Source organism: Grammomys surdaster, unplaced genomic scaffold, assembly GCF_004785775.1.
Source record: "Grammomys surdaster isolate TR1022 unplaced genomic scaffold, NIH_TR_1.0 100, whole genome shotgun sequence".
In the NCBI taxonomy this organism is placed as follows: domain Eukaryota; kingdom Metazoa; phylum Chordata; class Mammalia; order Rodentia; family Muridae; genus Grammomys; species Grammomys surdaster.
The window spans coordinates 4,779,699-4,792,548 of NW_021604579.1; the positions used below are offsets into that span (position 1 = coordinate 4,779,699).

The 12,850-nt window shown below is 41.6% G+C and overlaps 1 non-coding gene across 1 annotated transcript; it reads left to right on the forward strand.

Annotated features, from left to right (window-relative positions):
• Positions 1-3,761: 3,761 nt before the first annotated feature.
• LOC114639622 lies at positions 3,762-3,880 on the forward strand. The gene has a single exon (XR_003714034.1). It is a non-coding gene; the product is annotated as a 5S ribosomal RNA (ribosomal RNA).
• The last annotated feature ends 8,970 nt before the right edge of the window (positions 3,881-12,850 follow it).

Consider the following 12,850-nt stretch of genomic DNA (forward strand, 5'->3'; position numbering starts at 1 on the left):
TTCCAGGAACTGTATTAGAAGACAGCCAATAGCTGAGTTCAGCTAGAGAGAGTAGTACAAAGAACGAATAAGAGAAGGTAGACTGCAGCCAAAGTAGTTTGGTTTTGCTGTAATCTCAAAAAAAAAAAAAGAGCTCAGGCTATAACCTAGGCATGAATCGTCATGGGGTGCTAATCACGACTCAACTGATCTGTAAAAGGGAGCTGGCATCATTGTCTGTGCATATAGCATATAAGAATTAAAAATGAGGTCAACTGCTTCTTTCATAAATAGTTGATATTATTTCTGCAAGTATAATTGAATTATTATGAAGTATCAATCTCTACTCAAATGCCTCTCCTTGAATCTCTTACCACAGTTATGGGCTTTCATAACCTCCATTCTTTTCAGAATTGTGTGTGTGTGTGTGTGTATGTGTGTGCGCGCGTGTGCTCACCTGTGTGTGTCTTCTTTTAATGTCAGTCTCCTTGACTTTACTAATAGATTTGTAAGAACAGAAACCATTTCTAAGTAAGGAATGATTATCACCTGCCATACTTCTTAAAAAAATGAAAGCTGCTTGAAGAATATTGCATTTTTAAAATAGAAAGGAAAATGATGATAGACAATAGAGAAAAAGGGACATTTGATTTTGAGTCAGCCAATGTGTTACTTTGATTTAATCAGTTGTTGACAAGCATAATTAAAAGACCATGAGACAGGAAAAAAAATGTTATTTAAACATAGTAACAATAGTCGGGCAGTGGTGGTGCACCTCTGTAATCCTAGCACTTGGGAGGCAGAGGCAGGTGGATTTCTGAGTTCGAGGCCAGCCTGGTCTACAGAGTGAGTTCCAGGACAGCCAGGGCTATACAGAGAAACCCTGTCTCGAAGAAAAAAAAAAAATAGTAACAGTAAAGTTTGAATCAAGCAAAAAATTTTTGAGGACACTGAAAAGTAAAAGAATAGCATATCTACAGTCATAGGCCCATCACTCAGAATTAATCATTATTATTTACCATATCTAAAGTCCACATCGACCATCTCTGTATAATCTCAGAAACAACTGTAAATTTTATTTAGAGTCTATTTCCAAATTGTATATTTTTGTATACTTTTTTGTATATATTTTGTATGTTTTGTATATTTGTGTTTAATTAAATGGTTTGACTCCATACTCCCCTCCTGTTATTTTTGTTTCTTCCTATGCATAATAAAAATCCTCAGGCATTCCCAGGTACCATAAAACAGTCTGTTTTAAGAATATATCACGTTTTGAGGCTGTGAAGATGACTCAGACTCTGATCAAGGGACTGCATCATAAGTATGAGTAGAACAATTGCTCAGTGATGAAGAGAGTTTACTCAAGGGTACACATGGAGGGACCCATGGCTCCAACCACATATGTAGCAGAGGATGACCTTGTCGGGCATCAATGGGAAGAGAGGCCCTTGGTCCTGTGAAGGCTCGATGTCCCAGTGTAGGGGAATGCTAGAGCAGGGAGGTGAGAGTGGGTGGGTGGGAAAACTCTCATAGAAGCAGAGGGAGTGGGTATGAGTTTGGGGTTTGGGGGAAGGGGAACCGGGAAAGGGGATAACATTTGAAATGTAAATAAACAAAATATCCAATAAAAAATTATTTTTAAAAAAGACAGAATGGCTGGGTGGTGGTGGCGCACGCTTTTAATCCCAGCGCTTGGGAGGCAGAGGCAGTCGGATTTCTGAGTTCGAGGCCAGCCTGGTCTACAGAGTAAGTTCCAGGACAGCCAGGGCTATACAGAGAAACCCTATCTTGAAAAACCAAAAATAAAAAAAATAAAAAAAAAAAAAGACAGAATGGACCGTTCTAAAGGACAAAAGAGAGAGAGGGAATCTACTCATGCAGAATGCCTGTATTTGGTTCCCAGCACCCATATGACAGCTCATAGCCTTCTATAACTACAGTTTCAAGAGGGTTTGATACCCTCTTCTGATCTACTGGGGCACCAGGCATGCAGGTAAAATATCCATAAACGCAGGGCAGTGGTGGCACACGCCTTTAATCCCAGCACTTGGGAGGCAGAGGCAGGCAGATTTCTGAGCCTGGTCTACAGAGTGAGTTCCAGGACAGCCAGAGCTACACAGAGAAACCCTGTCTCCAAAACAAAACAAAAATGCATAAACATAAAAACATTAAAAATGAGCAAATTTTTAGATTCCCAGCATGCCACATAAAATCCCAGGTCCCTGTAACCTCGGTGCTCAAGAGGCCTGAGACAGGTAGCTCCTCAGAACTCACTAGCTAGCCAGCCTAGCCAAACCTGAGACAGGTGGCTCCTCAGAACTCACTAGCTAGCCAGCCTAGCCAAACCAATGAGCTCAGGATTCAATAAAAGACTCTATCTCAGAAATTAAGATGGAGAACAATCAAGCAAGACCGCGAACACACGCACACTCGCACACACACACCAATAACCTCTGGCCTCCACATTCAGGTGCAAACAAACACACAACACTTCATCATATTTTAGGGCCAGATTTTGCCTAGTGAGACAGCTCAGCGTGTAAAGGTACTTGCCTGGAAATCTGAGTTCGATGCCCATGATCAACATGGCAGAGAAGAGAACAGACTGCCAAAAGATGTCCTCTGACTTCCACTTGTACTTTGTGGCATGTGCACTCTCCCACACAAATCATAAAACTTTTGTTTTTAAGGAATATTTTGAGCATAGTACAGTGGTTGATGCCTGAGGCTAGATGGGTCACCATTTCAAGTTCATTTGTAGCCTGAACTGTGTAAGGGATATCCTATCTCCAAAAAGAATAAATGGATTTCTCACAGTTTTTAAAGTATAATGCAACTACTTGTTAGCTATAAACACCTGAAAGAAGTGACTTAGACCCAAAATGTGTCAGCTTTCTGATTTGTAAAGTAGAGTTAAGAGTGCTTATCTAGCCTTTAATCTCAGCACTGGGGAGGCAGAAGCAGGTGGATCTCTGTGAGTTTAGGCCATCCTGGGCTACAGAGTCCTGAGCTCCAGGATAGCCAGGGCTACACAAAGAAACCCTGTCTTGACAAAAAAACAAAAAACAAAACAAAAATTATCCAATAAAGTTGGTTTATAATTAATATATATGGATTGTATAGAATAATGCCTACTACATGCTTACGTAATACATGTTAGCTGTTTGTGTATTTATTTTATTAATGGTAGACATCACATTAATGTTTCCTTTTTTTCTTTTTTTCAAACATCATTTCCATGAGTATTCATTTCTGGGTTTTCTTACATACATATATTCTAAAATCTCTCCTGAGAATGTAGCTAGAATAGAATTTAATCATAAAATATAAATATTTTTCCTTATAGTAAATGCTGACAATTTGTAGCTAGCACTAAAATTACTCCAAAATTTAGAGGTATCAAATAACACTAATTTATTATTTCTCACAGTTCTTGTGAGTGAAGGCATCTGGAAGAAGCTACTTGGTTCTGGCTCATGAAACTGGCATCAGATATTGGCTGAGGACAGCTTATCTGGATATTTATGTGACTGGTTTCTAATAAAAAGAATTAGAAGTAGGGTAGATGCTACAATACCTTTATGACCAAGCCTCAGAAGTCACATGCCATCACTTCTACTGTACCTAGCCTGTCAGTCCAGCCCTACTTCAATGTTGGAGAAGACTACACCAGAGGAGGGAGAAATTAAGGGGACATATTGGATGTTGCCTGCCTCATCCATCTCTCACTGGCACTTCTCAGGCCTACTATTTTTTTTTTTTTAAGATATTAAGAATGAGTCTACGGCCATACCACCCTGAACACTCCCGATCTCGTCTGATCTCGTAAGATAAGCAGGATCGGGCCTGGTTAGTACTTGGATGGGAGACCGCCTGGGAATATTGGGTGCTGTAGGCTTTGCTGGGCAGTGGTGGCGCATGCCTGTAATCCCAGCACTTGGGAGGCAGAGGCAGGCGGATTTCTGAGTTCGAGACCAGCCTGGTCTACAGAGTGAACTCCAGGACAGCCAGGACTACACAGAGAAACCCTGTCTCGAAAAACCAAAAAAAGAAAAAAGAATGAAGAAAGCACTTTAACTGTAGCTGTTTTAGAACTAGGAATAGATGCAGAACAAACTACAGAGAAATACAAAGGCAGGAAAAATGTAACAATAATAATAGTTTAAATTGGTACAGTCCTTTTGCAGTTTTTGCTGGGGGGGTAGGGGAGGGAATAGCATTGCCAAAGAGAATTCATTGAATTGTGCCAGTCAATACACCACCATATTAATCCAACTAAATGCTGCTCTGTAACTCAGTTGTGCACTCCTAACTGATTAGTCCTTTTATCCTCGTTTACTATATCACGGATGACTGAGAAAAGTGCTGTCGTAAGGCCGAGAGCAACTGAGTGCCAAGAGCAGAATCAAATCTAGGGTGTTAAATTCTGAATCCCGTGAAATTTCCTGTCGGCACCAGAGCTGTCTCAAAGAATTTGTTAAGGGCAGCGTCAAAGTGACCATAGATTATCTCTCCTGAACATAGATTTATATTTGACAAGAAAAGGCAGGGTAACAGCTTTCCCAGTGAAGTATGAAAAGAATTCCATTGTCTCCTTCAGATGGTAAAACTGAAGAAGAGAAAAGGCCAAAAACAAAAGGAAAGAGAGAAACAGAAGAAAGAGGAGGCACAGCACTGCTGTGTGGCAAGACACAGTAGAAATATAAGTGGGATAGTAATGAAACCCAGAGTAAAGCCTTGTTAGCATGTGATGTATTGGGTATGCCGGTCAGTAGTGTTACTGGGAGGGAGGCACATGAGGCCACTGGTGACATCTGCCAGCTTTTTTCAAGACCATCCAATGGCCTAAATGAAAATGATACCAGTTTGTTGGCATTGACATTTTCTAGTGCTTTAAATACAAAATCCAACATATAGACAGCATGGGGCACATAGTCTACTTCCAGAAACAGACATTGAACAAACATGTAAATACAGATGGCAATAACATGTCACGTGAGACATTTGGGAATAGCTAGCATCCTAGATTGATGGGAACTCAAAGTTTGCGGTAAAAATTCATGAGAAAAAAAATTGCAAAGGAGATAGAAGACATTGTGAAAAACCTTAAAATGGCAGTTAAAGAACCCGAACATTCTTGGGTCGGCAGAGAGAAGCTGGTAAGGATGCTGTGGACAGGAGAACAAATACCTGAAGGCAGGGGTTTTGTCAGTCAGTCAGAAGTACTATCCACTGGTTAATACATGGGAAGACTCAGGAGAAGAGAGTTAGGAGGTGGGGAATAAGTTGTAAGTTACATCCACAGCATAAACCCATAAAATCTCAGGACTCAGGGACATCTACACACTGAACAAACAGTGCCATTACCAGGTCTCTCCAGGGACCATGTGAGTTAACACTGGCTTTGGGCCTGTGTGAATCTGTTTGACTCCTCTCCTCTGAGGAGAAACTAACCATTTCAAAGAAAATGTAAGAATCTAAAGATATGTCTTTAACAATATTTCAATGTCCAGAGTGAAAGCAGAAATTACCAGGAATCTTAGCACGGCTCCTTTGAAGTCTGGGAGATTGTGACCCAACTTTAGAAATGAAGCTTTAAGACTGAATCAATGAAACATTCATCTCAGGTTGGTATGACGATTAGCAATGAGACAAAGGTGAGAGATGGAATAGGGTTTAGAGATTAGGATTTAGCCAAACAAACTGTGCAGCTCATTCATTACTAATTTAATAATGGAATCTGGCTCCCTTTCTGTCCTAGTTAATGTTTCTGTTGTTGTGATGAAACACCACGACCAAACAGCAAGTTGGAGGGGAAAGAGTTTATTCAGCTTACACTTTCACATCACTGTTCATCACCAAAGGAAGTCAGGACAGGAGCTCAAACAGGGCAGGACCCTGGAGGCAGGAGCTGATGCAGACTGAGGCACTGGTTGCTCTTGAAGAGCCATGTTTGGCTACTAGCATCCACAAGCACCTATAGTACCAACTCCGGAGAACACAATGACATATTCTGGCCTCCAGGAGCATGTGTACTAACATTACACAGACCCACACGTGGACACACACACTTAAAAATAAATGTAAATATTTTAAAAGATAGTAGAATTTGTTTATGGGCATGAACATAAATATTTAGAGAGCAATTTGGTATTATGTGAATTTAGCTGAACAGTCTGAGGATGTTGCACAACTGGTAGAGTGCTTGCCTATAACCTTGTTTTTATAGACATTGATGCTCACTAATTAGGTTAGGCTAGCTGTCCAGCAAGCCCCAGAGATTCCTGTGGTCTCCCTCCCCAGCACTGAGATTACAAAGTACAGCGTACTGTCATACCCAGTCTTTACTTGGGTGCTGGGCATCAAACTCAGGTCCTCATGATTTTGCAGCAAGCCCTTTACCAACTGAGTTATATTCACAGCCCACAGCCAACCTTTTGATAATATTAACTTTGGGTATGTGTATATGTGTGTACACACACATACACACACACACACACACACACACACACACTTTGGTTATATTTTAAACATTGTTTAAAGTTAAGATGTGGAAAGATATTTAAGGAGTGAAAAGGGAAACCATGATTAAAAGTGATGTTGACTTGATGTATTAATTCCATATTTCTTATAGCAAATTCAGTGGTTGTCTTCTGTAAAGGATTCACACCTCGCTCCAGTTATGATGCAGCAATACAAGTAAAAGAAGGAAGATCCAAGGCTCTGCCTGAACTTGCCTAATTAATGGAAGTAATTCCATATCTTCCTCTTATGTGATTCAGGAATAGGCAGATTTAAGTCAATCATTTCCGCCGGGCAATGGTGGTGCATGCCTTTAATCCCAGCACTTGGGAGGCAGAGGCAGGCAGATTTCTGAGTTCGAGGCCAGCCTGGTCTACAGAGTGAGTTCCAGGACAGCCAGGGCTACACAGAGAAACTCTGTCTCGAAAAACCAAAAGAAAAAAAAAAAAAAAGTCAATCATTTCCCTGTTTAAAGGGACTTGACTGATATGCCATGTGACTTTCTAGCATTTTCTAGGGAAAAAGAAAATGTTCTGACTTTTAAAAAGAGCTTGAAAAGCTGGGCATGGTGGTGCACACCTTTGATCCCAGCACTTAGGAGGCAAAGATAGGTGGATCTCTGTGAATTCGAGGGCCGGGCAGCCTGGGACAGTCAGGAGTACATAGAGAGACCCTGGTCTCAAAAAAACAGATGGGGGAGAGCTTGAGAAAACAATTCTCTTAGCATATTGACACAGAAAAAGGAAGTTGTGGCAACATGTGGTGAAAACAAGCCAGGCTTGAGTTGACTGACACACCAAAGAGCTTATGGGTTATAATTAGTTTTCTAACAGCACTGTCAAACAGCTGAACCAAGCCTGTTGTTCTCTGTGCCTCTCAGCAACCAATTACATGGAGCCAATGAGTCCTTTTTTATTGTTTCTCTATACTTTATTAAAGTATAGTTCACATCCGTCAAAATGTACAAATCTAAAACGCAAAGCCTAATGATATTTTTGCATGTGTACATCCATGAAGCTAACACATGGTTCAAAATACAGAACATTTTGCCATTCCAGAAAGTTCCCTTGTGTCCTTTTCTAATCGATGCCAGTAGCTCAAAGGTACCCACTACACATTTATATGGAATTATGTAACATGAATTTTTTTCACTAAGCATAATGTTTACAAGTTATCTATATTACTCTGTGACAGTTTGTTCTGTTTTTATCTTACGCGGTGATTTATTATGCTAATTGCAGCTCATGTTTACCTATACTCCCTTTGATGCACATTTAAGGTTTAAGGTTTATATTAGCCAAGATGGGATTTTTTGTTTGGGGGGGGAGGGTTGTTTGTTTGTTTGTTTTTGTTTGTTTTTTGATACAGGGTTTCTCTGTGTAGCCCTGGCTGTCCTGGAACTCACTCTGTAGACCAGGCTGGCCTCGAACTCAGAAATCCACCTGCCTCTGCCTCCCAAGTGCTGGGATTAAAGGCGTGCGCTACCACTGCCTGGCACATTTTCTTTTTATTGAAGGCCTAACACTATGACCAAGCTCAGTCTACAGGGTTCAAGGGAGGGATCTAGAATTGAAAAGAAAAAGACAATTAGCATTATAAAATGACTCCAGCCCCACCTGCTGAGGCTGAGGTTTATTTTTTTCCAGTCTTCTTTTATACCATTTTAAGTACATGTAAATAATAAGGTCAGTTCTAGGTCAAGGAACAAACAGGCAATAAACAAAATCCCTGAACAAAGTTTCAAAGGGCTTATCAGGATGACCAAGATAAAAGGATTGCCACACATTCCTCAGCTGAGTTTACCTTGAGCTTTGTATTAGCCCAAATGTAAATATTCTTATTTGAGCCCACTCCCTGTCCTAGCCCAAAGTCAAATTCCTGCCTGAGCTTACTTGCATGTCCTGGCCCAATGTCAAATTCTTTTCTTTTTTTGGTGTTTCGAGACAGGGTTTCTCAGTGTAGCCCTGGCTGTCCTGGAACTCACTCTGTAGACCAGGCTGGCCTTGAACTCAGAGATCTGCCTGTCTCTACCTCCCAAGTGCTGGAATAAAAGGGTTTTTTTGGTTTTTTGAGACAGGGTTTCTCTGTGTAGCCCTGGCTGTCCTGGAACTCACTCTGTAGACCAGGCTGGCCTCGAACTCAGAAATCCGACTGCCTCTGCCTCCCAAGTGCTGGGATTAAAAGCGTGCGCCACCACCACCCGGCCCAATGTCAAATTCTTACCAAGTTTCTAGAAACAGCCCCAGAATCTCTCCACAGCACTAAATAGAGGTCCCTCACTTAATTCACACTCATCTCAAAGAAAACATCCATCTCTTTAGAATGTCCTGTCTGAGCTGAGTCTTCCAAATGTGCCTTTAGAAGGCCTTTCCAGCCAGGCGGTGGTGGCATCCGCCTTTAATCCCAGCACTTGGGAGGCAGAGGCAGGTGGATTTCTGAGTTCGAGGCCAGCCTGGTCTACAGAGTGAGTTCCAGGACAGCCAGGGCTACACAGAGAAACCATGTCTCAAAAAACAAAAAATAAATAAATAAATAAATAAATAAATAAAATAAAGATTGACCTTGTAAGTGGAAGTTTCTAAGTTGGGCCCTGTATAGTCTCCATGACTGTTATTTTATGCCCCTGTCATATCAGTTCTGTGGTAGACAAACAAAGAAAACCTAGTTAGCACAGCCTTGCCAGGCTCAGTGTCTGTTTGCTCAGTGTCTATTTCATGATAGGTGCTTTCTGGTGGTCATAAATGTATAATAGAGAAAACTAGTTCCATGATGAAATAGCCTGAGCCTGGACCACCACACAAGAATCTGTACAGATTTCTACCTCTCTATCAACTCCTCCTCCCTTACAAAGTAGATAAGGAGACACACTGATTCTGTGGCTTGTCCACAGCTCACCCTATGACTGAACTTTCCAGTAACCTTCTGCCACCTAAGCACATGAGTGGAACAGCATTTCCAGGTATGGAGGGATGCTCTGCTGCCTTCAGAGCCTGGAGGGGCCTATCAATTCCATACTTTTTAGGTGTTAGGGGACACAAAAAGTAGAGATTTTGTCTACCACTTTGGATAGGTTATCCTAGCCCACTCTAAAACTAGGTCCATATGCATCGTACCAAAGTGAAAGGTGTTCAATTCGCTTGGAACTCACCTCCCATCTTGTGAAGCTTATGTCTTACCTAGGAAGGCTACCAGCATCTTAGTATTAATAACATTTCATTCTTTTGTTCAAACTGTTCAACCAGCTTGAGTGGTCAGTATCATGAGCTGCAGTGCCATTCTTTGAGATGCTCAAAGTCACACTGCAGGAGAGAAGGCAGGACATTGAAGATAATTCTAAAGCAAAACTGTAGATGACTAGTTTATTTTATGTCATCTTAATAGGTTATGGAGTACCCACATATCTCATCAAACCTTATTTCAAGTGTTTCTCTGAAGGTATTTGGGGATGAGATGATCATTCAAATCCATAAGCTAAGAAGACTGTCCCCCACCCCAACACGTGCCTCATCCGATTACTTGAAAGTCCAAAGAGAACAAAACAGGCTAGCCTTCCCCAAAGCAAGGAAGAGTTTCCTGCTTGACTGTCTTAGAATTTAACTTCTTTATTTTAGATCACAACTGAAGATTTGCTTTTCCCAGGTCTCAAGACTGTGGGGCTTGGAGAGAATCAGTCTATCATTTGTCAGCTCTCTTCTCACACTTTCTCTTGGGATCAGATGACACTGTGAGTCTTCCCTGACATAATAACTATGTCCTCTGTCAGATCATTTTTTAATTTTAACTGTATTTGATTTTATGTGTATGGGTGTTTGGCTGCATCTTATTTCTGCACCACATGCATGCCTGGTGCTCATGGAGGGCATTGAATCCTCTAGCATTGGAATTACAGACAGTTGTGAGCTGCCATGTGGGTGCTGGGAATTAAACTCAGGTCCCCTGGAAGAGCAGCCAGTTTTAATTGCTGAGCCATCTCTCCAGCCTCTATAATTTGCTTTTCTGGTTCTCTTTTTGATTAGGCTAGGAGAACTGCATAGGTTGACTCAATGGCTGCATACTATGTGCCTGAGGCCATAGTTAATCTAATCTAGCAGTGATACTAGGAATACAATTGGAACTCCCCTGGGCTGAGCGTCTGGTAATCTGCAGGCCTCTTTTAGATTTCTTCTAGATTTTGTAGGAGCCACACAAGAAAATCAATGGACATATAATTGGACATATGTGTTATGTTGCAACTTAATCCAGGTTTTAGGTCAAATAACAAAGAGAACAAGTGTAGCCATCTCCTGCAAGGGGTGTTGGGGGATGTGGAGGGTATGAGGGGTGGGAGTGAGGGAATTAGTTTATGAAGAAAAGAGCCCTGTATCATTTTCTCACACGGAGAGAATGCTCTTAGCAGGAGGCATGGACCACTTCTGCGGGCTTGATGTTCAGAGAAAATCAGAGAAACATGCCTTCAAGGATATCCATCTATGCCTATGTCGCCCATGTGCTAGGATCACAGGATGACAGACAAATTTACCAAATCATGCAGCCAAGGAGGATCTGACAGGTCAGAGTCATCCACTGTGAATGTTACAGGTTGACTGTAACTTCCGCAGGAGCAACTTGCTAGGGAGCAGAGAGGCATGGATGATGAAGGATACAGGTCACAGTTCGTCCATGAGAGCTGCTGAGGTAAGCACAGCCAGGCCTCCTTCATGATGTCAAAGCCCAGCTCACTGGAACCAGGAAATAATGTAGCTTTCTCTTATTGCTTTTCAGCATCCTAGAACTCTATTAAAAAGACTAATAAACATTACTCTAGCTGACAAAACAGAAACGCTGACTATGTCCAACTCCAGAACACAGAAAGGTACTTTAGGCTCTGAGGATTGTTGGTAGCTGTTGGCTTCTTTATGCACATGTACAGAGCTCTAGGAAACAAAGTGAGTGTTTCCACATGGAAAAGAACTTCTTACCCTGTCCGTAAGATGGGGAGATACATAATCCATGTACTAATTGTACCCATCACTTGCTTTACCCTTCAAATTCAAACAGGGTCTCTCAATACCCTGCTACTTAAACAATTATGTGAATTCAATTCCTACTACAAAGGTTTTAAAGAAACAACTATAAAGTTAATCAACAATTAGTATAAAAATAAGGAGAATGTGGTTTCTTCTTCTAACCTGATCATCTACAGTCAGCCTTCAAGATCCATTAAGATCTACAGGGGCCAAATATGTCGGTGAAATTTTGGGAGGAACAGATACCAGCATCCCAGCTTTGTTTCAAGCCTATTGTGGTAGCATAAACTCCTGCAATGTCTATAAGGATACAGTATTACCCCCAGCCTAATATTTTGATAGGATTAGACCTTTCTGCCCCAATGATTGGCACAAACATGTTATTCCAATTTCAAGGTCAAGATCTGAGGAAGTGACCATACAGAGTATCTCTGGACCAGCCTCTGGTTAAGCTGAAGCTCCATCCCCCACCATCGACCCCCTGGACTGGTTTAGAGTAGTGTCTGTAAAGAGCTTAAAAGGTTTGATATTGCCGTTCTCCCAGCACACAGGCCTCTAGCAAGTGTCCTTTTAGAGACTTAGATGACGATTCATGATGCATTCTTACAGCCCAGCTGTAGAACCACTCCTCAATGACAAGACTCCTCCTATTCAGCCCAGGGACTGACGCTTACAAACTGGCTTAAATCAACATTGAGCAAGGGGGCATAACTCACATGTTTGGTAAATCAAGTCAGGTTTGGGGCCAATAGAACAGAATGCTCACTGACTTCATGCCAAGAACATTATGACCAATTAGCTAAAGCCAAAGTCTCCTATAGGCCTGCTAAAAAGTGAATGCTTAATGTCATACTCTGAAATTTTTGTATGTTAAAGCCCTAACCTGCAATGTTACGGTATGTGGAGGTAGTATTGCCTGGTGAGACAGCTCCGTGGGTAAAGGCATTGCTGCCAAGCCTGATGACCTGGGTTAAACCCTGGGGTTCACATGGCAGAAGAAGAGAGTTGACTCCTCTATGTTCTCCTCTGACATCCGTACACATGTGAACACATGCACAGAAATAAATAAATAAATAAATAAATAAATAAATAAATAAACAAATGTAAGAAAAATTAAGAGGCAGCACCTTTGAGGATGGCTATGTCCTTGCCAGGCGGTGGTGGCACACACCTTTATTCCCAGCACTTGGGAGGCAGAGGCAGGCGAATTTCTGAGTTCGAGAGCTCGAGGCCAGCCTGGTCTACAGAGTGAGTTCCAGGACAGCCAGGACTACATAGAGAAACCCTGTCTCGAAAAACCAAAAAAAAAAGAGAGAGAGAGAGAGAGAGAGAGAGAGAGA